A 27339-nucleotide genomic window follows, 5' to 3' on the forward strand; every position below is an offset into this window, starting at 1 on the left:
ACTTAGGGCGAAAAAGCGTTACAACAAACAAATGATGGACGGAATGCTGACATTGCAAACATTCTCCCCCAGTCAAGAGATCTGGGTTAAATCCATCGTTCTTTTGCCCACTACACCACCCCAGTTCAGACATGGCCATATGCAAATCAGTCTTGACCCTGTGCCTCATGGGAACAGTCCAGCCCGAACTGCCAAGCCATGTCTTCCCTGGACCGGAATCAAGCATCCTAGGACCGGTTTCTGGCTTTCAGCCGTCATCAGCCGGGATAGCTTGACTCCAGTGGCGTAGTGAGCACGGGACCCACGTCTGGGCATACCCATCCCACTTAGGGCGAAAAAGCGTTACACCAAACAAATGATGGACGGAATGCTGACAATGCAAACATTCTCCCCCAGTCAAGAGATCTGAGTTAAATCCATCGTTCTTTTGCCCACTACGCCACCCCAGTTCAGACATGGCCATATGCAAATCAGTCTTGACCCTGTGCCTCATGGGAACAGTCCAGCCCGAACTGCCAAGCCATGTCTTCCCTGGACCGTAATCAAGCATCCTAGGACCGGTTTCTGGCTATCAGCCGTCATCAGCCAGGATAGCTTGACTCCAGTGGCGTAGTGAGCACGGGACCCACGTCTGGGCATACCCATCCCACTTAGGGCGAAAAAGCGTTACAACAAACAAATGATGAACGGAATGCTGACAATGCAAACATTCTCCCCCAGTCAAGAGATCTGGGTTAAATCCATCGTTCTTTTGCCCACTACGCCACCCCAGTTCAGACATGGCCATATGCAAATCAGTCATGACCCTGTGCCTCATGGGAACAGTCCAGCCCGAACTGCCAAGCCATGTCTTCCCTGGACCGGAATCAAGCATCCTAGGACCGGTTTCTGGCTATCAGCCGTCATCAGCCAGGATAGCTTGACTCCAGTGGCGTTGTGAGCACGGGACCCACGTCTGGGCATACCCATCCCACTTAGGGCGAAAAAGCGTTACAACAAACAAATGAAAGACGGAATGCTGACAATGCAAACATTCTCCCCCCATCAAGAGATCTGGGTTAAATCCATCGTTCTTTTGCCCACTACGCCACCCCAGTTCAGACATGGCCATATGCAAATCAGTCTTGACCCTGTGCCTCATGGGAACAGTCCAGCCCGAACTGCCAAGCCATGTCTTCCCTGGACCGGAATCAAGCATCCTAGGACCGGTTTCTGGCTATCAGCCGTCATCAGCCAGGATAGCTTGACTCCAGTGGCGTAGTGAGCACGGGACCCACGTCTGGGCATACCCATCCCACTTAGGGCGAAAAAGCGTTACAACAAACAAATGATGGACGGAATGCTCACAATGCAAACATTCTCCCCCAGTCAAGAGATCTGGGTTAAATCCATCGTTCTTTTGCCCACTACGCCACTCCAGTTCAGACATGGCCATTGTCAGCATTCCGTCCATCATTTGTTTGTTGTAACGCTGGGTGGCCCATAGGGCAGGGTGCCGTGTAAGTAAAAAGTAGGATATGTACTATTAAGGTTTGCATGTACTGGTAGTGACAAACAGTTAAATTCATGTTTCACTACTGTGAGGCCTACTCCTCACATAGGTTAGCATTGGGAATTTCTTAAAACACTTTAAAGCTGGAATTCCTGATCAGAAAGATATGCTGCATGATGTTTCATATCTTTGTAATGGTAATGATAAATCCTCTTTAATAATAAAGTTGGATTTTACATTGTTATTTTATAAATGCCTCTTTCCGAAAGTAGGCATTTTATCTGCTCTTTCTGCTCTGTGTACCTGCAGCCTGTCTCCAGTACACTTCTGAGGTGGGTGACAGCTACTCTTTGTGCCTTCCTCTGCACAGCTACAAACACAGGATGGCTGGATGCTACAGAGAACTCATTTGCATTCATCTGCATTCTGATAGCTATTCCTGGGCAGGAAGAGGGGGAGCTGACAATTACATCTGAATAGACAGTGTCCTGTTTCCCATTTAATGGGCTGATGATTCCCTAGTGATAGTCTGGAGCCAGGGCTGGGACAAAAGGAGGGCTTTCAAGGGCCTGCTTTGAAGTCACCCCTACTTCAAAGGCACAACGGGTGTAATACTGGGTCTCTGACCCTACCAAGACTACCAACTACTGGACCTGTGAAGAACTCTGTCAGGAGTAAGGACTGCCACTGTGATTGATTGCTGCTGTGAAAGAACTGCTTTTCTGCCCTGCTGATGACAAGGTCTGGACCCATCTCCCTTCAACCCAGAGTGATTCCAAGGGGTTGCTGGCTTTCCTTTGTTTTGAAGTCTCAGGCCCCTCAAAGACTTCCTTCAACCCTGCAATAGCATCTGGACTTTGCCGTCTGTGAGTCTTGCTAAGTGGTACCAATCCAGTCCCAGGCCCTTGAAAGTTGACTTCTGTTGTCCAGAACCATCAAAATCGATGAAGTGACAGCTTTGCGCTGATCGGAACAATGCATTGCCCTTCAACGTCAACGCAGTTGCCGATCGACGATATCGCTTTGACGGACTGCGCGGCTGGATAACGATGGACAGTGCAGCTCAACAACAATGCAGCAGCTGCATCATAAAAGAGTTCATCGGGGAAGCCTTCAGTGCTTGCACAGATCCAAAGCCATACATCAAGCCTTCGACATCTAGACTTGCTCCATCCAAGGTACTTTTTCAGTGGGACCTGCCTGAATCCTGTAGCCAGTCTGCCCTCCATCGCGGTCGGCCAGAACTTTAGATTCACCTTGGTTCAGTGCAACCTCAAGTAACCCCTAAGCGCTATTTGTTTGTAAGCACTACTATTCTTTAAAGGTTCACAACTCCGATTCTGCTCATTTGATGTTTGTCATTTTGGTCTTGTTTAGCTTATAAAACTATAATCTATTTTTCTAACACTCTGTGGAGTACTTTTGTGGTGTTTTAATTGAGTTACTGTGCAGGGGTGTGTGTGTTACTTTACACATTGCCTCTTTCGATGAGCCTTGCCAAGCTACCAGAAGGTGAGCTGAGATTTTCTTTGAGTATGTATCTACCTTACCCTGACTAGAGTGGTGGTTCCTGCTTCTACAGTGTGCATACTCTGACAACCAGAAACTCATTTTTTAACAAGTAGTTCTTGGGGTGTGAGTTTGATAATGGCATCCAAGACAAAGGGGAGGAACGCAGAAAGTGCTCCCTGTGAAATTCCTGGCAATCTGACTGTGGAGATCTGGAAGGAACAAAATGCTAGCAGGTGTAGCTCAGGCATACTTTTTTTTGGTGTGTTATATAGCTCAAACTCAACCCGAAGATATCAGGTATCAGAGTGCTTTATATGAGCACCAGTTTTGTTACAGATGGGCACATTCATTTTTGTTAGGCACGGGGAGATTAAGTGATTTGCCCAGTTTTGCATGTGGGGGAATGCTATTAGGCTTTGCAGTTGGTGGATGGAGACTTGGCCTAATCTTAATCAGCAATTGAGTGATGGACTCCCTCCTCAGTCTGTAGAATTTGATGACTTCATCCTCCCTGAGGTCAATGAGAGATATGCCCTGCCAAAACAGACGCTCCCTCGTCCTTCGCTGCCCATGTGGTGGGCTCTCCTAGAGACAACAAGTTGCAGGATAATGACCTCCATGGCGTAGTTGAGCTTACCAAAATGTTTTGTGAGGTTGCTGTTTTTGTAACACAGCCACTGCATCATTTCCTACACTTATATTGCATATATTACATTATGCTTGGCTCAGCGTGTTTTGGCACAACTTTTGCCCCACACAAACCTTATAGAATGATGCATTTTGGCAAATGTGTTGTTTTATAAATATGACTTACTGCCTGCGCCACCACTGCATAACAATTCATGTACAGCACCGGCACAAGCTTTTGATAAATATACCCCTCAACTTGGTTTCAGAAGCCCAGAATAGTACACACTGAACAGGTGTCAATCAATTAGAATACCTTTTCCTAAACATAAAAATAATCAATGGCCATAAATATTGGTGGGTGCCCACACATCTTCATATCCCTGTTAAGTCTCTTTTGCTGTTTTTGTGGTTTTATCAGAGGTTAATCTGTCTCCTAAACATAGAGGCCAGAATGGCCAGAATATTGACGATTGATCACACATAACGTAACTTAAGAGAAAAGCACTGATAGAGCCGCTACTAAGACCACAATCCTTCAGACAGAAATTTGTTATTTTTAACTCACAGATTCATAATTTCAGATCTGAAACTTTTTTTATTCCAACTATTCACAAAAAATTGCGATTGCTACTTGATTATCAAAAAGGAGAGCACTACTAACAAGAATTAGCAAAGCCAATAGGCCTGGCTTGTTTTGGTGCATGTCGGTTTGTATTGAGTGATATATCTGCATTCAAAAACAGTATATCTCACAGAGGAGAATCGAAATACAGATTAAACAGCATGCTACAGAAAGCACAGGATTTTAATTTACATGCTTTAAGACACTCAATAGGCCATGCCTCTTGGAAAGAATTCTTATGCATACTTCTTAGGTGACATACCTTTTTGAGTTTGAAATGCTTTATTGAATACTTAGTTAATACAGAAACATATTAGCATGTACAGATAATAAAATCAAAATACAAAATTAAGACAAAGGTGAGGCTAACATCATGTATAGAGATGCAAAAGCATTTTGTAAGGTTTTACAAATGGGAGGGGAGGGAGAAAGAGAGAGGGGATAAATAAAGGAAAAAAAGGGGATATTAACATTACTATATATACATGAACAAAAAATGAGGCATACCGGCAGGCAAAAGCAAGAGCATCAAAACATCTTATTTAGCATTAGAATATATATAATGTAAGAACCATGAAAAGAGAGAGGAAAGGAGGACAGAGCAAATATCATTCAAGGAGGTTTAAAATTTTCGGAAGTGGTATGAGAGTTTTTCTTCAAGGCCATGCGGTCAAGGTATATGGTAAGGGGTAACCAGAAGAGATCTCTGTTAAGGGTGGGAGTGCAGGAAGAGGCAAATGAAATATCAAGTCTATGAAAATGGCATAGGGAATTCCACCAACAATGTATAGAGAGATTAGTGAAGGTTTTCCAATTGAAAGATATATGTTGGAATGCGAGAGCAAGCATGAGATCAAATAAACCATGACAGTGTTTGGGCAAATTTAAAGAATCAGAGAGGCTACCTGTAAAGAGAAGAGATGCAGAGAAGGGAATAGAAATTGTAAAAATACGAGAGATGTAGGACCAAACGTCATCCCAGAATTTAGCAACAGGAGGACATAGAAAAAGGAGATGAAGAAGATCAGAATCAGGAAGACCACAAGTCCAACAATTAGAATCAGGAGAAATAGAAAGACGAAATAAAGAAGATGGAGAAAAGAAGAGTCTATGATATAGAAAGAACAAAGATTGGGTAAGAGAAGCGGAGCGGGACATTTTTAGAGATCTGGACCACATTTTATCCCAAAGAGCAACAGACCACTCACATCCCAAATCCGACTCCCAAGCAAGTTCTATTTTAGTCTTCGCACGATCTGGATTGGGAGAAAAGAAAAATTTATAGATAAGAGAAGCTTTAGGAAAAGTAGAAAGAATTTTAAGAAGGGGAGATTGAGAAATAGAAGAAGATGAAGAAGGGAGAGAATAGTAAACATCAAGAATAATTGCCATAAGAATGGTGAATTTGTGAGAAAAAGAGCGGGGACAGCATAATAGGAGTTGAAATTGAGGAAATGAGCAGGGTGAGAGGCCATCAAAAAGCTGATTGACCCATATGAGACCTTTCAATCTCCAAGAGTTCCAACAAATGGGTCTGTTGTTTAGGAGAATAAGCGAATTGTACCAAATGGGGGATTCTAAAAAAGATTCACGGGTAATAGTGTTAGAGTGGAACAAATGTTTCAAGAGAGAAGAGGTATGTCTAAATAAGGGAGGGGAAGTATAAGAATTCTTGGTGGAGAAACGTATAACTTCGGTAAAGGAAAAGGGTAACAACAGTGTTTGTTCTATAGAGAACCAAAGGGGAGTAAAAGGAGAGGATGCTGATGAAAGCGATCTAGAGGCCTGACGTAGTGAAAAAGATTTGTGATAGAGACGAAATCTTGGAATTGACTCCACCATTCGATTTTGGCTTGCGAAGAGAGGCTAAAGCAAATCTAGGTCTCTTATTTTTCCAAAGAAATCTGGAAAGACAGGAGTCTAGACGTTTAAAATGAATATTGGGAATATGAACAGGGAGCATGGAAAAGACGTAAATTAGAACGGGAGCTATCATCATCTTAATAGAGTCCAACCGTCCCCACCAGGAAAGAAAGAGAGGATTCCAAGAGGAAAGTGACTTGTCAATACGGGAAAGAACTGCAGACATGTTTAACTGTATGGAAGAAGCAATGGAGTTAGAGAACCATATACCCAGATATTTAATTTTCGAACCGTTCCAGGCAAACCCAGTTGAAGAAAAAAGATGAGGGAGGCAGAATTTTGTAAGAGGGAGAATCTCAGTCTTATCGGAATTAATTTTATACCCGGAAACCTGTGAGAAAGAATCAAATTTGAGTAATAGGGCAGGAATAGATGTTTCTGGAGCAGAAATAAATAAAAGAATATCATCTGCATACGCAGAGAGTTTCGACTGACTATCCCCATAAGGAAAACCAGAGATGGAAACATTGTTACGAATAGCGGTCAAAAAGGGTTCAAGAGCTAAAACAAAGAGAAGTGGGGATAGAGGACATCCTTGACGAACACCACGCTGAAGAGAAACATAAGAAGAGACATGACCGTTAACAAGAACCGAAGCTTTAGGAGAAGAATAAAAGAGATATGAATTTGGGGCCAAAGCCATGCCAACGTAATGAAGCAAACAGAAAAGACCAGTCCACTCTGTCGAATGCCTTTTCCGCATCAACAGAGATAGCAGCAAGAGGAATGGAAAGGGAGGAGGCTTTATTTTAAACATTGAGGAAAAGAAGCGAGTTATCAGAAGTGAGTCTACCTTTAACAAAGCCACATTGCTCCTTACCAATAAGATGGGGCATAAGAGGATCCAGACGTAGAGCAAGCAATTTAGCAAATAATTTATAATCCACATTGACTAAAGATATTGGTCTATAGTTTTTACAAAATTGGGGATCACGGCCATCTTTGGGAATGAGACATATGGTAGCTTCTTGGAAAGTCCCAGCTGTCTTACCAGATAAGTAGAATGATTGAAAGAGGACTAAGAGTCTAGGAAGTAAGAGATCAGAAAAGTGCATATAAAATTCAACAGAAAAAACCATCGGGCCCAGGTGATTTCCCTTTAGTGAGAATGCTCAAGGTTTTAGAAAGTTCAGCAAGAGAAAGGTCATGTTCAAGATCAATAAAGTTAAGATGAGAGATAGAGGGAATAGGAAGCTTCTCAAAGTATGATTGAATAAGAGAAGGGGCGGGAGGAGATTCTGGAGTATAGAGAGACTGATAAAAAAGTTTAAATTGATCAAGAATATCTTGATCTTTGTGTAAAAGAGAATTATCGGAAGAATAGATAGTATCTATAAAAGTACGCTCTTTACGCGACTTTAGATAATTAGCCAAGAGCTTGCCTGACTTATTACGACCACCATAATAACGAGTGCTACTATGAAGAAGTATTGAAGAAGCATTATCAGTAGTGGATTTATTAAATTCCAGTTTAGCTCGTATGAGATCAGGTGAGATGGATTTAGTGGAAGAGGTGTAAAATTCATGTTCTAGAGATTTTATATGGGTTAATAAGGTTTCCCGTTTGTGAAGAAAGTGTTTCTTTTTCTTAGAAACAAAGTCAATAAGGAACCCTCTTGCTGTAGCTTTAAAGGAATCCCAAAGAAGATAAGGGGACAAAGTAGGATCATCATTGAGCAAAAAGAATTTGTTATCAAAAAAGCGAAAAGAAGAGGAAAAAAGAGGATCAGCAAGAAGAGAGTTATTAAACCGCCAGCGTGAAGGTTTAGGATGTGGAGGGAGTAAATCAAGGTCTGTTACAATTGGAGCGTGATCTGAAATAACTATGGGTTCAATAGAAGAAGATAAAAGATTTTGGGATAGGGATTGAGAAAGAAAAATATAGTCAAGACGAGAAAGGGATGCATGAGGGGGAGAGAAAAAGGAGTAATCAAGGGTATCAGGATGTGAAAGTCTCCATGAGTCAATGAGGTGTGATTGGGAGATAGTGTCAAGAAATTGTTTGTGGGACTTGTGGGGAATAAAACGAACAGATGACTTGCGGTCAAGAAACGGATCAACAATCTGGTTACAATCACCACCTAAAATAAACATTGCATCACAATATTGCACACATTTTGATGTGATTAAAGGCCAAAAAGAATAATCAGGTTGCGTAGGGCCATAAACATTAAAGACAGTTAAAGGTACATTGTTAATTAATAATTTAGCTAATACCCATCGACCATAAGTGTCATTATCTTCGAAGACAGTTTTACACTTTAGTTTCTTGTGACATAGAATAGCAAAACCATTTTTTTTATTGGAGGATGGGGAGAATAAAACTGTACCCACCCAGCTTCTCCTCAACTTAAGCGATTTAGCTTCAGTGAGATGAGTTTCTTGTAAAAGAACTATATCTGGGTTATAAGAAGCCAGATGGGAGAGTATTCTCTGTCGCTTAATAGGATTAATAAAACCTTTTACATTCCAGGAGATAACTTTGAATGTAAAAAAATAAAGATATAAACGAAACAATAACTACAATTACAAGAAGAAAGAAAAGAATGCTAAGAGATAAAGGGAAAGGAAGATGAGAAAATAGAGCAATCGTGGAGGAAATGTTGAAAAAATAGAAGGAAAAGAAGTTGAAAAAAGTATATATAGAACGAGAAAAAATTGATAGGGACAGGACAAAAGAAAAGGGTATAACTAATAAGTAAGAGGGGAAAAAAAGGAAAAGAGGAAAGGAAAAAGGAAGAAAAATTACAAGAAGAGACAGTACATATCCAAAAAGGATGACTGAGGACAACATACCTGAGGGGGAGACGAAAAAGGAGGACAGTGAGACAATGGCGACACTCAACAGGATGTACCACCCATAATTGGGAGTCCGAACCGGACCAGGACTTGAGAACGTAGGAGAAGAATCAAACGAGTTGAGGAGAAGTAAACCAATCAATCTATATGCAAGAATAAAGGAAACAGTTGACCCAGGGACACTATGAATAAAAAAGAGAAAAACCAAACAACTACCATATAACGAGAGAAATAACAGGTCATAAAACTAGTAATAGTCAAAGAGCAAACATGAAAAAGAGGAAGAAGATATTAAAACAATTCTGTAGAACATCAAACATCCAATATTGCAATGTAACAAAGAACAAGAAGTGCGAACATAAGGACACAAAATCTGTAAGGAAACAAGAAGATTAAATGATCAGCCATTAGAAGAAGAGGAGGTCTCCATGCCATTGGGAGTCTGAATATGAATAAAGTTTTTAAGTTCCATGTTTGATTTTGATAAGTAACTTTGAAGAGGCATGGATGGAATAAACCATATCGAGCACCAAGAGAGCGCAAGGGAGGACGAAGGTTGAGGAATTCTTTTTGTCTGGCTGCAGTAGCATTGGAGACATCCTGTGAAAGATACACCCTCTGACCCATCCATAAAATTTGACGTTTAGATCTGGCTGCAGAGAGGATTGAGAGAAGATCTGTAAACTTCAGGAAAAGAATAATGACACCCCGTGCTTTAGTGGTAGTGGATGTGCGAGGACCAAGTCTGTGAGCTCTCTGGATGCTTAGAGAAGTGGTAGATGGCAAGTCTAAGAGTTTCGGAAGAAAGGAGGTGAAGAATGAGACAGGGTCATCTCCCTCCAGGGATTCTGGCAAACCATAAATACGTAAGTTATTTCTCCTATTCCTATTTTCCAAATCCTCAGCGTGTTGTTTAAGGGCGAGAACCGATTTCTCCAAGGAAGAAATACGTTGTGAGTTAGCTGGAATCTCTGAGACCTGTTGTTCCACAGACGACACTCTGTTTTCTATTGCAGACCATTTTTCCTCAAGAACTTGCATCTTGTTGTTGGATTCCTCTACAAACGGTCGCAAAGCGCATATCTCATCTAGAAGAAGTTCCATAGAAATGGGAGATGGAGTTTTAATCAGGAGAGGGAGGATCCTGCTTCAGGCGCTTAGAGGATGCAGCAGGTGAAGAGGATTTGCCTCCGGAGGGCTGCGCTGAAGAGGAACGATTAGAAGAAACTCCAGCCATGTGGCCTGCGTTAGCAAGAGAGTCCAATGCTGAGAAGGATGAATATGTTGCCAAAGGAACACGTTTGGAAGGAATAAAAACAAACTTTGGACTATGCAGCTTTCCCATAAATACACAATCTCTGGGCGTCAGATACACGGCGTCTCAGTTGATGGTGTGGAGCTTTTATGTAATCTAGGGAACATACTATTCACTGTTAGAATCTCCTAAATAGCAAATAGGGTATTTGAAGAAAATGAAGTAAATGTCCCATACATATGCAACCCTCTGAGAGACTCCGCAGCATTCCCATAAATATGCAGCCTCTGGGCGTCAGATACACGGTGTCTTAGTTGATGGTATATAGCTTGAACACAATTTATGTAGTCAAGGGAGCTTACTATGCACTTTTAGAATCTCCTATATGACGAACAGGGCAGTTGGAGAAAATGAAGTAAATGTCCCACAAATATGCAAGCCTCCGAAAGCCAAATGCACAGTTCCTCAGCTAATGGTGTTAGGCATGGACACAGAGTGTGCAATCCAGGAAATACACTATTCATAAATAGAGTCTCCTATGTAGCGGGTAGTTGAAGTAAGTATCTGAAAAGCAGTATTTATGTATCGTTCAGTAGTAAAAAATAGTTGAGGAGAATTGTACAGCAAATGGCAAGCCGAGCGCTGAAACAAACATCCTGAGACGAAAAGATTAGGAATTATCCACTTTGGCATCAATATTTAAATTGACATGAGAAGAGGGATATGGAAGTGTTGTAGAAGGCATCCCATGAAAATTATCTCCACAGAAGCGGCAGTTCCGAGTATAAGGCGCGCATATTCAAAATGGCGGGCGCGTCAGGGAACAATTGGAACGAAGTAAAGAATATGAAGCGCGACGCGCTGAATTTCAAAAATGGGCTCACCGGATGCGCGAGGCATTCCGGAACAGAATGCGGGCTGACAACAAGTTGAGCTTGATGAGAAACCGCATCGGCACCGTCTGAGATGGTCCCGGTACGACGGAGCGGAATCCCTAGACGGCCATCTTGCGCGGTGCCTTAGCCACGCCCCGACATACCTTTTTGAAACCCCCTCCCACGTTTTTCAACCTACTTAAAGCCTTGGCAACCCATTAATGTCAGCTCCTACCACATTAAACACCTCACCTAACAATGCAAGAATTATAGTCTGCTTGCACTGAAGGAAGAAGGCCTTGTGTCAGGTTTAAAGTGCATGTAGGGTGCCAACTTAGGAAAGTGGTGGCATAACATAACATAGCGTAACATAACATAACATGACACAACATAACATAGCATAATATGGTTGATCTGACAGCTGTCCTCCATCATGTATTTTTAGAGCATCATGAACAACAATGTACACTGAATGCACCACTAACAGTAAAATATTTTTCATAAGCCATTCATGGAAAGATCCACTCACAAAATATACCCCTTAACTCCATAGGGTCGCATTTGAAAACGTCGTCCATTTTCTTCTCACCTGTACTCTAGATCACACATTTTCCAAAAGGTCATCTTCTTGCATGAGAATTCGGGAATACAAGTAGGAGCTCTACTTCCTGCTGGGACAAAAAGTTAGAATTTATAATTTGACATTATATTTTACGAAGCGGGATCTACCTTTGAGATAAATGAATTTGCGAACGTACTTTCATTAGTTTCGTGACTATTCGTTGCAACTGGGCAATTATTTCTAAGATGCCGTGTTTTCTCGTCTGTTCATCATAGTGAGTCTTTGTCACTCATGGTGAATGTTCATTTTCAGAATTGTACCTATGTACAGATTCTTTTTTTTCAAATAGATAAATAAACTGCAATGTGTTTTAATTGAAATATGACATATTTGTTGTTAATATGCCCATTAAAACTGTGCACAAATGTGATTAGCTCTTCAGCTTCTTATCTGAAAGGTTGACCTCTCCGTTCTTTGTTTCTACAGGGTCCATGTTTTACTCCTTTGTTCTTAAATTTGGATACCAAATTATTGCATGATCTGAATGTCACACAAGTTATACAATAAAATAATTATTTCATAGAATGAGATTTTCTTTCCGGTTTTCTGTGAGAAGCCCCAGTGCGTTGTAAAGGTCTCAAAGGAGTTGTATTTTATACCTGCTTATGTCTCCGACAATTTTTGACTACCATGCATGAAAAATACTGTCTGTGAATTTTTAATTCTGTCAAACTTCCCTAGAAAATTGTCTGATGTCTTTGTAACTCTTAAATGTTTAATGAACTTGGACGTTTAAATAGAAAAGCATGTCACAGGAGTTAGTGCACGGATGTTTTTTGTTCTTGAAAAGTGAAGTTAATTTAGTAGTAATTAAAGTTTGGTTATCATCATTGCGAAATGAAGCCGGGCCCTGCAGATCACAACCATTAATCTTCTTAGAGCGGTGGGTGGAAGGATGATGGCGACTCTGCCCAGAATATGATAGATGAGGCATGGAGTCATGACACAGCACTAACTGCGGCCCGGCCTAAGAATGAAGTGGTCAGCAGCAAGTAATAGGTTTTTAATCATTGAACCACCAAGTTTCAGTGGCAGTGATGGCATCCTGGAAACACGGAAACTAATAATTAGAAGTATTGCAATTAAAATTAAAGTATTTGCATGTGAAAGTTACAACATGGAGATGACCTATTTTCGTCTTTTTGAGGAAAATAAGTGAATATCCTGCTGTGCTGCATTTGCTACTTTGCACTGTAACAAAAGCAAAAATAAAACACAAACGCATGCTTTTTGTGTGATAATATATATGACTTCCTGGTCAGGGACCTGCTCTTCCCCCGCAGCTCCGCTACTAAGTGCCACCGCTCAGGGCACCGGGATCTGATCAGGTAGGTGTCGAGGCCCTTCTCCACCAGCAGGCTTCTGCCTGCGCCTCATTCCTGGTGGTCCAGTGGGAGAGCCTTGCTCGACTTCTGGCCGATGTTGTCTGGCTCTGTCCTTGTGCCACTTTGTTGTTTCTGTCTCTTTTGTGCCTGTGTCTGTCTCTGTGCCACATTGTTGTTTCTGTCTCTTTTGTGCCCGTGTCTGTCTTTGTGCCTTTTTCTGTTTATTCGGCCCATGCCTGTCTCTGTGCCACTTTGTTGTTTCTGTCTCTTTTGTGCCTGTGTCTGCCTCTGCCTTTTTCATTTTTTTGTGCCTGTGTCTGTCTCTGTGCCTTTTTCTGTTTATTCTGTCCCCCTCGTGCCTGTTTTCTGCCTCCTCTCTGTCCTTCCCACAGTTGCTGCCCCCGCGTCCCCTCCCCCCTGCCGGTTCCTGATTCCCACCTCCCAGCTGCGCTTCCCTCCCCCTCCCCTACTTAATGGCGGCTGCTGCGAGGGAGTGTGAGCAAGACCTCTGACCTCCTGGTCAGGGACCTGCTCTCCCTCCGCAGCTCTGATCCTAAGTGCCACCGCTCAGGGCATCGGGATCTGCTCAGGTAGGTGTTGAGGTCCTCCTCCACGCGCAATCTCCTGCCTGCGCCTCATCCCTGGTGTCCAGTGGGAGAGCCTTGCTCTTCTGCTGGCCGCTGTTGTCTGGTTCTGTCCTTGTGCCACTTTGTTATTTCTGCCTCTTTTGTGCCTGTGTCTGTCTCTGTGCCACTTTGTTGTTTCTGTCTCTTTTAGTGCCAGTGTCTGTCTCTGTGCCTTTTTCTGTTTATTCTGTCCCCCTCGTGCCTGTTTTCTGCCTCCGCTCTGTCCTTCCCCCGCTGCAGCCCCCCCTGCCGGTTCCCAATTCCTGCCTCGCAGCTGCGCTTCTCTCCCCTACTTAATGGTGGCCAATGTACGGCCACGCAGCGGACGCACACGCAGCTGGTGCGCTGCTGGGTTGCCGAAGGCGCACCAAAGGCAAGCCCGTCTGCGCCCTTCCATGACCCGACCGCAGCCAATGCCAGGGACCCTGGTTCTCCGGTCATCCATCACTACGACTCTGCTGCTCTCCTCGCACTCAACCTTGGAAGAGACAACAAGTGCCAGAGATCGATGGCAAACACCACCCACAGCCAGTTCTCCTGTCGACACTGCCAACAATCCTTCACCATCAACAGCCCCCCACAACCGTTGAACCCACGACGGACGCCTGCACCACCGAAGCTCGGACTTGCATACTCCTCAATGTGCACTCCCTCCACAGACACGCCACGGAGATCTGGGACCTGCTTGACACCCTCTCACCACACGTTGCCGTCTTCGCAGAAACATGGACCAATGCCACCTCTGGCCGACATCGCCACCACCATCCCCAATGGATACAAGATCCAAAGAAAGGACCACCCTCACCGCCCAGGTGGAGGACTCACCATCGCACATAAGAGCTCCCTCCGACTCTTCAACTCCAGCACAAGCGACCCCCTCTCCAACACAGACCACTTCCAGATCCAAACCAGCCCCAGAACCACGCTGCACAGGACCCTCGTCTACAGACCCCCCGGGCCTCACGCCTCTTCTGCCACCACAATTGCCGAACCTTGTCACACCCCACGCCATCGCCTCCACAGACTACATCGTCATCGGAGACCTGAACTTCCACCTCAACAACCGCAGCAACACCGACTCCACCACCCTCGCTAACCTCGGACTGAAGCAGCTCATCACCACCCCCACCCACAGAGCTAGACACACCCTCAAACCGATCTTCACATGAGGGACAAACATCCACTTCAGCAACACCAAGCAGCCCCTCTGGACAGACCACCAATGCGTACACTTCACCCTCAACACCACCACTGCACCCAAACCCGCCTGCGCCTACCACAAAGAAACTGGAGCAAGATCACCGAGGAACACATCAACACCACTCTCCTCCACAACCCCCCTCTGCCACGACCAACGCCAACTCTCCAGCCAAAGAACTACACCGATGGATCTCCGGCTGCACTGACAAACTCGCACCCCTCCGCCACCCCATCAAACAACGCCCCCTGAAGGCCGCCTGGTTCACCACAGGCCTCCAAGAAGCCAGGCGCTCCTGCAGATGCTTCAAGAAACTCTGACGGAACAGGAAAATCACTGAAGACCAGAACAACTACAGGAACGTCATGAATGAATACCACAAGCGCATAAGAGCCACCAAGCGGACCTTTATCAAGAAAAATATCCACACCAACGCAAGTAACGCAAAAGAACTCTTCAACGTCATACAGCAGTTCACCAAACCCCCCAGTGAAGCCATGCACGTCACACCATCTCAGGCCTTCTGCAACAAGCTCAGCTCCTACTTCCACATGAAAATCAAGGCCCTCTATGACAACTTCAGCGAATAGACTCCAGACACCAGCCCCCTCTCCCTCACCGACGGCGACAACCAGCCAACCATCACCACCTGAAAACCTGCCACCACTGAAGACACCACCACGACCATGAAGAACAATCACTCAGGAGCCCCCACAGACCCCTGCCCACTACACATCAACCACAGAGCCGCCGCCACCATAGCACCTGAACTAGGCTGGACCATCAATGCCTCCCTCAAATCCAGAATCTTCCCTGACCACTGGAAGTGGGCAGAGGTCAAGCCTCTCCTCAAGAAACCCTTGGCCGACCTGATGGACCTGAAAAACTGCCGGCTCATGTCTTTCCTTCCCTTCACAGCCAGAGTCACCGAGAGATTCATCACCACCCAGGTGACCACCTTCATCAAAGAGAACAGCATCCTCGACTCCTCCCAGTCTGGATTTCGCAGCAACCACAGCACCAAGACTGCCCTCCTGGCCACCACCGATGACATCCGCATGCTGCACGACCAGGGCCACACTGCGGCCCTCATCCTACTCGACCTCACTGCAGCCTTCGACACCGTCTCACACCACACTCTCGCAGCCAGACTCTACAACGCTGGTATTCGAGGAACCGCCCTCGATTGGATCCACTCCTTTCTCTCCGGCAGAACCCAAAGGATCAGTCTCCCTCCCTTTTTCTCTAAACCTACAGAGATCAACTGTGGAGTACCCCAAGGATCCTCGCTCAGCCCCATGCTCTTCAACATCTACATGGCCCCCTCGCCGCCATCGTCAGACAGCATGGGCTCAGCATAGTATCTTACGCCGATGACACCCAGCTCATCCTCTCTCTCACGAAGAACCCCGAAGACACCAGACTCAGCTTCCAAGAAGGAATGAAAGATGTCGCAGTCTGGAAGAGTGACAGCTGCCTAAAACTGAACTCAGAGAAGACAGTTATCTCTGCTGAGTGTTCGCAAACATTTTCAGCAAAAGGATGTGATGTATGACAGTGGCACTGCACTTATTCGAGTTATGAAATAGAGCTGCTATTCATTTAATATGTGCAGTGAATGTTTTGGTACTGATTCCAGGTTGTTAGAGTTAACAGTGTCTGGTATTTCTACCTAGGCATGATAAACCTGGCCAAAAAGTCAATACGAAAGCATCTAAATTCAATTGGAAGCCGACATTAGTGGCATAATGACTAAGCCAAGCAAATGAAATGGGCGAATATATTTTCTGCGATGTAGTAGCTATTATTGCCAAAGTAGAAGTTTCCATCACACAAGAGAACTTGAATATACAGTAAAAATGTTAAGAGTAAATATTAAAGGAAAAAGATGTGCAGCATAAAGCAATACTAATGTTTGCAGAAAAAAGAACACTGTCCTGGAGGCCTGGAATAAGAGCACCAGCATTAAAGATGCTGCATTTCCAGGGAAGGGCAATTTTAGAATCTTAGCAAAGGCAGCTGACAAAATGTGGAAAAATCTGTGAAGACTCAGGGCCTCATTTACAAAAGGCCTGCGCTGCCATAGTGTCACTTTTTAGGAGGCTTCGGTGACACAGGCCTCTCAATCATATCTCTGAGGCAACGCAAAGTCACCTGGTGCTGCTCTCATAGCATGAGAGCAAAGTCTGGATTGGGTAGGGAGCTTGATTTCCCATAGACTCCTGGGAGAGCACCAAGGCGGGCCTCAGAGGCAGTGGCAGCAGAATAAAGGTACGTTTAAAAAAATTTATTTTCCCCATCTTTCTCCCCGTCAGTTCACCCCCAGCCCCCACTTTCGTTTTATTGCAGCTGCCACTGCCAGTTTGAAGCAGTTTGTCTCCTATACAAGCCAGGAGGAAAAACACAGGATACTAACAATTTGTTTGCCAATGGGGATGGCTCCCCTGGTAGAAGATTATGCCACTTGGGGTACAGTACTTGCTACAGTATATACCAAAATGCAAGTTACCCCTTCTTTGGCAGATTTACCTGAGGTTTTAAAACAGGTACAATGTGAGCAAGGGGCAGCACCTTCCCTGGACTTAGGGGTGTAATAATTGGACAATTTTGCCGCATTATCTCCCATAATGTTGAGTAAAGTTAAAGGGGAAGCCGCAGCGTTAGCCATTCACCAACGCCTAAGGGAGTTGCCTCCTGCACAACAGGAGTACAAATGGTCTAAAATTATCGAAGAAACCTTGGGTAGAGATAAGTTGGGAGCTCGATCAGGAAACCACAGTTAAAGAGTCATTCTGAAAAGGACAATCCTAAGCAAGCACCCAACTCTTCCAAAAAGAAGAAGCGGTACAGCAAGAAAAAACAAAATCATGGGGTGGGTCTCCTGCCCAGGAGTCTACCCAATGTTTTTACAATATATGTAACTGTAATAATGTTAAACCACCTGACAGGTATCAAGATACTGAAACATGTTCCTCTCATTCTTTTCAGGACACATCTGGCAGACATTTGGAGAGATGAGGATGATCAGAGCGCAGATCAGAACTGCATGTAAAACCAAGAAAGGTCTCACAATGCTCATCTGAATACATAATTAAAATGGAAGACAAGCCTAAAATATTGAGGACCCTGCTTCTGAACGGGGAGTGGGCATTGACAATGCTGGACTGCATGGCAGAAATCACAATAGCCAGAACCTGATGGATTGTCTTATAGGAGTAGCGCTGAGTGAATATATCATGGTGAATTCCAACTATGGTTGGAAGAGGACATAGCCAGATTTATAAATATCCTTTTTAGGAGGAACTCACTCAAGGTTATGACATTGTACTGCCTGAAAAAGCTTGGCCACCTGAGTTTGTGATGGATTGCCCAAATGGGCAAATAGTGACTTTACCAGCCTTTTCTGACCTTGTTCCAGAAGCAGTTAAACACTCATACACCATGGTGTGGGCTTTAGCGTTAGCTCCTTCTTCATACCGCAACCATGTTGGGTGGGATGATGGTTCACCTTATCATGATATACAATTGAGGACTACCAACAACCTCAAAGACAATACCCAATAAAAAATGAAGCAAAACAACAAGTAAGGAAATCCTAACACAACTTGAATATCAGGGGGTGATTGAAAGCTGCATCTCTTCAATGGATAATCCTCTGTTTCCAGTGATGAAATCAGATCAATCATACTGTCTAGTATTAGGTCACAAACATTTGAACACAGCAACTCACACATTTGCACTACAAAATGCACACAGTGCAGCACTAAAGAATAACATTGTGTAGAAAAAATACAAAACAACACTAAGGGTCCCATTACGATGTCCGCCCGCCACCGTTATGAAAAACGGGACCAACCACTAGAGGTGCGGCAGCCCCACGGGGGCAATCAGGATGCGTTCGCCACCCTGGCAGTCGCATCCCGCATCTTTTCCATTGCGGCGGGCGGGCGGTGCTGTAAGGAGCACCCGCTGCAATGTAAAAGTGGCATGTTGTGCATTGACATGCACAACATGACAGGCACCACGCGGTGCCTGCCACCTAGTGCATGCCAATATAGGGTGGTACCATGGGTACCCCCAAGTGCAACCCCCACCCCCAACACCCCCGGGGCATGCACTTGACAGGAGTGGACCATATAATCTTGGGGTCGCTCACATAAGCTACAGATTCAATTTTTACAAATCAAAAATTGCCAACCTCGGTGTTCTGTTTCTGAGATACAAGATGTCAAGTGAGGGCAAGAGCCTGGTGATGCATTTTTTTTTTAAATGTGCATTGCTTACACTTACAACAACTCTGAACGATTACAATACATATTAGGATTTCTAAATTTTGGCAGAACATACAATTCTGATTACGCAGAATGGGTAAAACTATTCTACGACCCTATTAGTCCAGACTTTTCAAGAACACATTGGACACAAGAACACACAGACATTTTACGTTCAGTTTAAGCAGACATAATATAATAATAACAATAATAGAAACATTTAATATAGCACACAAATCACTCCCGGAGGAGCTACTCATCGCTGATGATAGCTTCCAAACATTTACATGCACGTATGAACACAACAAACTCTATGATCCATGTAATCATGGGTGCATCAGGTTAGACACATGGCATGTTTAACGAAGGTGGCAAAGTACCGTTTGCATATAAAACGCATCTCTATACAAGTGCTGAAATGCGTTTTGCACCAACTGAAAAAATACTGACAGCAGTTCTGACTGCTGTAGTGAGAGTGTGTACCCTGGCTCAAGGGAATCAATTGTTAAAGTACACAAAATGTAAATTTCTAAACTTATACTTATACCTTTGATTTATAATGTATGCAACACCTTCAAATATTTTAACTTGTGCAATTCAATACACAATGTATTCAACGCGGTAGCCACACTGTAATCATTATAGCTCACCACTCTATAATGCACTGTGCACTCACAAAGGATTAGATCTGAGATGTCTTAACTGTTCTTGTAATACTAATATTTTGCATAGCACGAGTGAGATCAAGGTAAACAATATAAGCAATGCATGTAGAAGACCCAAGTTGTAGTTAATGTAGTGTGGCTACACTGTAATGTTAGCTGTGATTGGAGCCTGACTGCCTGGGAGGAAAAGGAATAGTTCTGCCAAGGGGCAGCTAACATTTGCCTATGACGGAGAAGCCTCTTTGAAATTAATCCAGTTCCTGAGCCCCAGCCCACCAGTCAAGCTATCAAAGGAAACAACAATTCCCCATATCCTGGTCTGGGAGCAGTTTTCACACGTCTTCAAATGCTGATTACTGAATGGCAGGAATGGGGGAACAAATGACAATTGGCTTCCAAAGGCTTTAGACAGGGGAAAGGTAGTTTTCTAAAATTACCTTTTCCTTAATTGTTTATCAGATATCCAACTTTGCCATTGAACTGGATTTTTTATTTTTCGTTATTTTTTTTCTTGAATAAATAAATAAACCCCCTTCCCACCTGATATCTGTCAAGTGTGTATGCAGGGTCTGACGTGGAACAATACAGCCAATGATTAATTGCCACTAATTGCGAGGCCCAGTAGTAGAGTTGCATGTCCGGAAGTGCGATCCCACTGTTGTACCATCCCTTGGGCAGCTTGGACAGTGCTGTACGGGGCGCTTCCCCACTCCATAGTACTGAGCGGACCTCGCTTTCTATATTGTTGTAGTATGAGTTGGGTATCCTATATGGGCAGTTTTGGAGGATATACAAAAACCTCGGGAGAGCTAGCATCTTAAACAGGGCGGCTCGGCCTAGCAGGGAAAGCATTAGTGTTCTACAGGGTTTGACATCGCTGCGGAGTCGGTCTAAAGGGACAGCTAAATTTTCTTCATAAAAGAGCTGAGGGTCATGAGTAATAAAGACTCCCAGATAATGAAATCCATCACTAGCTATCATAATTTCACAGACTGGTGGAAGCCTGGGGACTGGGCCTCGGAGAACAAACAGCACCGATTTAGCCCAGTTAATAGCATATCTGGTGTATTTGCCAAAGTTTGTGACAATGTTCAAGAGCCCACGTATTGAAGAGTAGGGGGACGCTAAGTATATTCAGATGTCATCCGCATATAGCGATATTCTGTCTTCTGTTTCTTTCTCCCATTTCAGCACCCTAAGTCCGGCATCTCCTCTCACCCACGATGCCAGAGGCTCCAGCATTAAGGCAAAAAGCAGGGGGGATAGGGGACAGCCCTGCCTAGTGCCCCTACCCAGTGGAAATATACGGGACGTGCGGTCATTAACCTTTACTTGACCCCGTAACTCAGTATAGAGCAGCCTGATCCACCCTAGGAACCTAGGCCCGAACCCCAGGCGTAGCTGCATTGCAAACAAGTATGGCCATTCGAAGGAATCAAATGCCATGGAGGCATCGAGAGAAAGTACCACTGCATCATCATCTATACATGGTTGACGTCCCAGGACATTGTGGATACGTCGGATATTCAGGGCTGTATTCCGTCCCGGCATGAAGCTCGACTGGTCAGCATGAACTAGGGATGGGAGCATTGCCACTAAACGAGAGGCCAGGAGCTTCGCTAGCACCTTAGCATCTACGTTATTTAAGATTGGTCGGTAAGAACCGCAGTTTTCCACGGGTTTTCCTGGTTTCAGGATAACCACTATAGATGGCAAACGTTGGTCAGCATGGAGGATTCCTTTTTCTAGGCTGTCATTGTACATATTGCGGAGGTGAGGTGCAACCCGTGGGGCCACCGCTTTGAGAAATTCAATAGGGACTCCATTGGGGCCCATTGCTTTCCCAGATTGGATGCTAAATATTGCTTTGCATATTTTCTCATCTGTAATGTCCATTTCCAGGACATCACTATCATCCTTTGATAAGGACGGAAGACACATGTCTGCTAACAATTGCCGCATATGCGGTTGAGGAGGTATACACCGCCTCCAGATAATCTGCAAAGGCTTCCGCTATCTCTTGAGGATCTGAAATCTGTGCCCTCCCTTATAAGGACAATCTAGACACCCATCGCTCCCACCTGCTCCCTTTCTTTCAACCACGCTAGCATCTTCCCCATTCTATCTCCCAGCTCGTATATTTTGTGTTGGGTGTGTAACAGACGAGCTCTAGTTTTCTACCTTGCCAACATTTTATGTTCCAGCAGCTTAATAGATAATTGGTGTGCAGTGGCCTCGCTCGGTAAGAAGGACTGTTGCCCTTCCAATTGCTGGAGGTCCCCTTCTAATTGCGTCAATTGTTCATTTTGTTCCTTGACGTATGCCACTTTTAACTCCAAGGCTTGCCCTTTCATGACTACCTTATACGCCTCCCACACTACCTGCCCTGAATCCACGGATCCAACATTTTCGGTAAAATAATGATCAGTTTGTGTAGCTAAGGTCTCCTTAATATCCGTAATTTTGAGTAGCCAAGGATTAAGGACTATGATAGTTCGCTGACATATACTATGGTAAGTGAGTTCAATCCACACTGGGGAATGCCTCTGGGTAGACCCCGCGGGTGTTGAAACCATCCAACATCTGTTGTGTGTGTAAGGAAATAGTCTATTCAGGACATGACATACTCCTGTGTGCATTAGAATAGTGAGTGTAGTATGTCATATTTGGCTGTAAAACCTGCCACAAGTCTGTCAATGCCAAGGCCCTCGGCAATTCTTCTATCTGGGTGTTGGAACGTGCCAGGGGTCGCTATGGGTGTCTGTCCCGTCGGTCATCCATGGTCATATTAAAGTCCCCCCCCCAGTATTAGGGTACTAACCGGGAGCTCAAGAAGGATCTTTCCTAAGTCACGAAGTGCTTCTTTGCCCAGTGCCGGGGGAAGGTACACTGAGACCACATTGATTGGCTAGCCCTCCCAGCTTGCCTTCAAAACTGTGAACCGCCTCTGTGGATCATCCCAAGTACGGACCGGAGTGAGTGTGAGATTCCTTCGAACCAGTATACCGGGGCCTCTTGAGCCCGATGTGAACCCCGCATGTATCAGGAGTTTATATCCCCAGCGGTTCAGTGCCATGCATTTATATCCCACCAAGTGGGTTTCTTGTATCAACACCAGATCTGGGTCTGTCTCTTAAGATACTGGAGCACCACTCCTCTCTTTATTTTATCCCCCATCCCATTGACGTTCCACATTAATATGGATAACAATGTGTCCTTAGTCTTCTCCATTGGAGGCTAAGTTGACTAAAGATACGGGGACATTCAGGGACAATGAGAAGTGAGAATGCTACCCTCCCCAACCCTGTTGTTGAATGTTTGTATCTGAAACTGCATCCATGTATGCACTGCTGTATGACCTGCCGAGTTACCATTCCTACCTTAAGAGTCTGAATTAGACTAATTGAATCCGATAGCCAACCTTCGTGAACTTGAGAACCAACAATTGAAACCCCCCTCGCTACCCTTCTACCCACCCAACCTCCCCTTCTCCCTGCCCCCCTGCCAGTGGATTTAGAACTACCCACACCCCAACAAGGCAGAGTGCCTGTCACCTCCCCGCTATGTGAGAGGAACTTGGTTTGCAGCTATACCCCATCTGCCACAGTTTAAGGATGAGTCCACGGTATACTGGATATTGAGGCAACATCCCGACCCTTCCCCATGACTCCACTACACTATATCATATAGGCAGGTATTCCACTCTTTTTTCCTTAAAAACAAGTCTCAGTTGGCCACTCCGGTGTGACGTGGAATTCCACTGCGGGAGTTACTCATGTTATGTCCCCCCCTCATAGTTCTCGGAGGTGACCTCCTTTGTCGTCTCAACTGCGTGAAGTGGATTTTGTCTCTCTTCGGTTGGTGTTGCTCCACTGCCGAGTGTTGTTGTCGGACCTCCGAGTTCTAGGTCCCCCATTTCGGTCTTTGTTCGGTTTCTCCACCCAGCGCCAGTACTCCAGCCACTCCCATGCCTCCTCCAGGGAGGAGAAGAACCATGTTTTGACGTCCGATTCAATACGGAGTTTTGCTGGGAAGAGCTTGGCGTATTCTATTTCTTTCTCTCGTAGTGCCCGTTTGACCATTATGAAGCTGCGTCTTTGAGCCTGTACTTTGGTGGTAAAGTCTGGAAAAAAGATTATCTGACTATTCTCCAAGTTAAGAGGTGGGTTCGCCCGTGCCGTTTGGAGAATAACGTCACGGTCTCTATGTCCTTCACCCTGGTGTTCATTTTCCGGAGATCGGCTGTCATCAAGGATACTTCCACATTGACAGTGTCGATACGAGTCTCTAGGGAGGTACGCACTCCCGTAATGGCAGCCATGATGTCCTGGAGTGTCGGTTCTTTCTGCTTTGTTGGCTGGTCCTGGCTGTCTGGAGGTCCTTGCACATCTGCGCTCCCTTCTTCCCCTGCTTTTGACCAGGCAAGCTTGGCTAGTTTGGCCTGCGTGGATGTTTTAGTTCCTTTCCCACTTGCCATCGTAAAGCTGTACTGCTCGATGTTAGATAAGACGTCTGGTGGGCTGGCCCCAGTACTTGCCGCCATCTCCCCTGGGGCTATTCGCTACCCATGTCGGCCTGTCGGGTTTCCTGGACTACTGACCCCTTGCGCGGACTGCTGTATTTCCATTGGGATTTGAAAAGGTGCTTCTGCTGCAATTCGCCAGCTCTCTAGCCCGGGCAGCCCCTTGCTTACAATGGAAGCGCACTAGTACTGGGCACTGGACATGTCTTTTGTCTCCTGGGAAGCCGGAGCGACAAGGATTCCCTCATAGATTCACGGGGACACGGGTCTTACGGATCGATCTCACACAGATCAATATGCCCTCTCTGGGCAGTTGGTCGTGACTGGCTGGTACTGTGTAGGCCCTTGCTCACTCCCAACGGTAAAACACCCTGCGCCTCTGTCCACTCTCAGTTCGCCGGGGGAGCCTCGCGGGGGCCTCAGACTAGGGAGCGGCGCCCAGAGCCGAACCGGCGCGGGATCTGCTTCTTATGTTCCTCCTTGAGATGGACTCAGTGTTGGGACCTAGTATGCTCTGGGAAGCCGGAGTCTCAATTAGTTACTCATCCTGGTCACACACAGTGTCTCTTATCAGCCCTCGATGACAGTGGGCCTTTGCTGTGGCGTGACACTTATCGCCGGTACGCTCTGGGTCTCCCCGCTGCTATGGGGTGGTTCCGAACCTGCCTCGCCAGGCCCGAGTAATGTAAGTCCTCGCTCACCCCCAACGGTGGATCTTCAGTTTATTGTGACCCCTCCAGGCTCGCCAGGGGAGCTGTGTAGTGCCTCAGATTAAAGCGCAGTGCCCTGAGCCGCACTTTAGCATGATCCGTCTCCGAAGCCGCGTCACAAGGTGGATCGTCGTTTTGGGCCTAGCGTGTGCTCGGAAGCCGAGGCCTCAATTAATCTCCCAGCCTTCCCAAAGTCCACGTCACTGATCAGCCCTCGATGTCAGCGGGCCTCCACTGCGGCGTGACACCGCCAATGTGCTGCTGGTCTCCGCCCCACTATGTGGATGGTTCAAGCCCGGCACAGCAGGCCAGGGCCCCCCGATGTTGTTGCGGCCGATCCTTGCCGTATGCCTCCTGTAGTCCACCTCCGCTGTCCCCAGGCTTCTCCCCGATCTCTCTTTGAGGTTGTTCCAGCTCGCAGCCAATTCAGTATGTCGCCCATGGGTCTCCGCTCATATCTGATGAGCCCGCTGTCGGTGTTGCTCCCAAAGACCCTCGTTACACCTCCGGATCAATCTCTGGATCTAGGGTACTCTGCCATCTTGGATTCGAGCGCCAGCTGCGCTCGAGTTAATTGCCACTTTCCCATCTTTTAAAGTAAATTTTCCCTTTCTGATGGCGCCACAGGACTCTGTGCTGGAATCTCCCACACTTCGTGAGAAATGCGATCTGATTAGGGCGGATTAATGACAGGATAAGCAGATGGGGTTATCGGAGTCACGTTAACTTGCGGCCATTCTCTTCGGCTTGTAGCCACGCCCCCCTGAACTGATATTTTGCTTACTGTTGAAAATAGTTGTTTGATTATTAAATGTAATAATGTAACCCTATGTTTTCCTATGGAACAGCCAGCCTTACAGTGAAAATGGCATTTGGGGATTTTTCGCTGCGAGGACATTTATCATAAAATTCCTATATGTTCTTCTTTTAATTACCATGCATCCTGTCTTATGGGCAATAAGGTCTATATAGAGTTGACTTATATATATTTAAAAGGAAGGTTTTGACGTATCAAAATGGGTTATCTTGACAGGTCAAATTTGTAGTTTAATATTGCAACAGCCAGGCAGCAAATGGTAGTCATGTTTGCGCTGTCAACTCAGATATGACACAATGGATGCTGCATTCCACCAGTAGCATTCAACGTAGGGGTCCTGATACCCATTGTGCCATATACTAGTGACTTAAATGTAAGTTAAAATGTCAATATGCATATGCCGATTTCACTATACTGAAACTGTGAGCGCAGACACTTTGTTACTGTTAAGCAGGGAAGGGTAAAGTGCACAATGTTCTACATCCAGTAAAAGAGAGGGTCCACCAAAAGGTGAAAAACATGGTGTGACCCTACAGAAACAGGCACATTTGTCACAGTCTGCAAATATAAAACCAACCAGTATCTCTTTAGGTCCCCTTTACTGCACATCTGATTGCTGTATCATTGTAGAAAGAGAGTGTTGGTTCCATGAAGAAATGAGCAGCATACCTCTATGGACACCTACCTTCTTAAGTCGTCCTTGTCTACTTCTGTATGTTGCAAAAAAGGCTGTGTGAAGACCCAACAGAAATGATCATAGAGTACAAGTAGAGTCTCCTGTTTTTGTAGCGTTGTGGGTCACTAGTCCTATGAATGCATATAAAATCCTCTTTTTCACTTTGACATGTGCAGAATATTTCAACTATTGCATGTATTCATTCAGCTATAAAGTATTCATTCTGAAATGTGTTAAATTGTGAATGTGCCAGACTTTTCAGGTGCAAATTTGTATGTGACATCTACTGTGCTTAATATGTGAAAATATAAGGTGAGATGGCTAAAGGTTTTGCTTTATAATCTACACCGGAGTAGGCTGAAAACAAAACCCCTAGTCTTTTTAATTTAGTAAAACACTTTTATTGGTGTTTCATCACCAATCAACAGGCACATTTGGTATAAAAAAAATGAACAGTCCATAACTTAGTAGTATGCGATTTAGAGGGCTACTCTGATGCCTCCTGGTGTTGATAACACACGGTTTTTGTATGTTATTTGCTATGCTTCAAAGTCTGACAATGACAAATAAGTCATGTTCTCAAAAAATGAGTGCTGGTTGGCCACACCCACAATCACCGGAATAAATTTTGTTCTCTTCATCCCTAGTGGCTTCTCAAATCAATGAAAACTGTTATGCTCCTCCTTTCTGTCACCCATTTTTACCTTACTGGATCCTATGCAAAATAGGTTCATATGCATAATCAACCAATCGTAAGCACTCTACACCACCGATCACCATCAATCCCCATTCACCTGCT

Source organism: Triturus cristatus, chromosome 8 (genome assembly GCF_964204655.1).
Source record: "Triturus cristatus chromosome 8, aTriCri1.1, whole genome shotgun sequence".
NCBI classification, from domain to species: domain Eukaryota; kingdom Metazoa; phylum Chordata; class Amphibia; order Caudata; family Salamandridae; genus Triturus; species Triturus cristatus.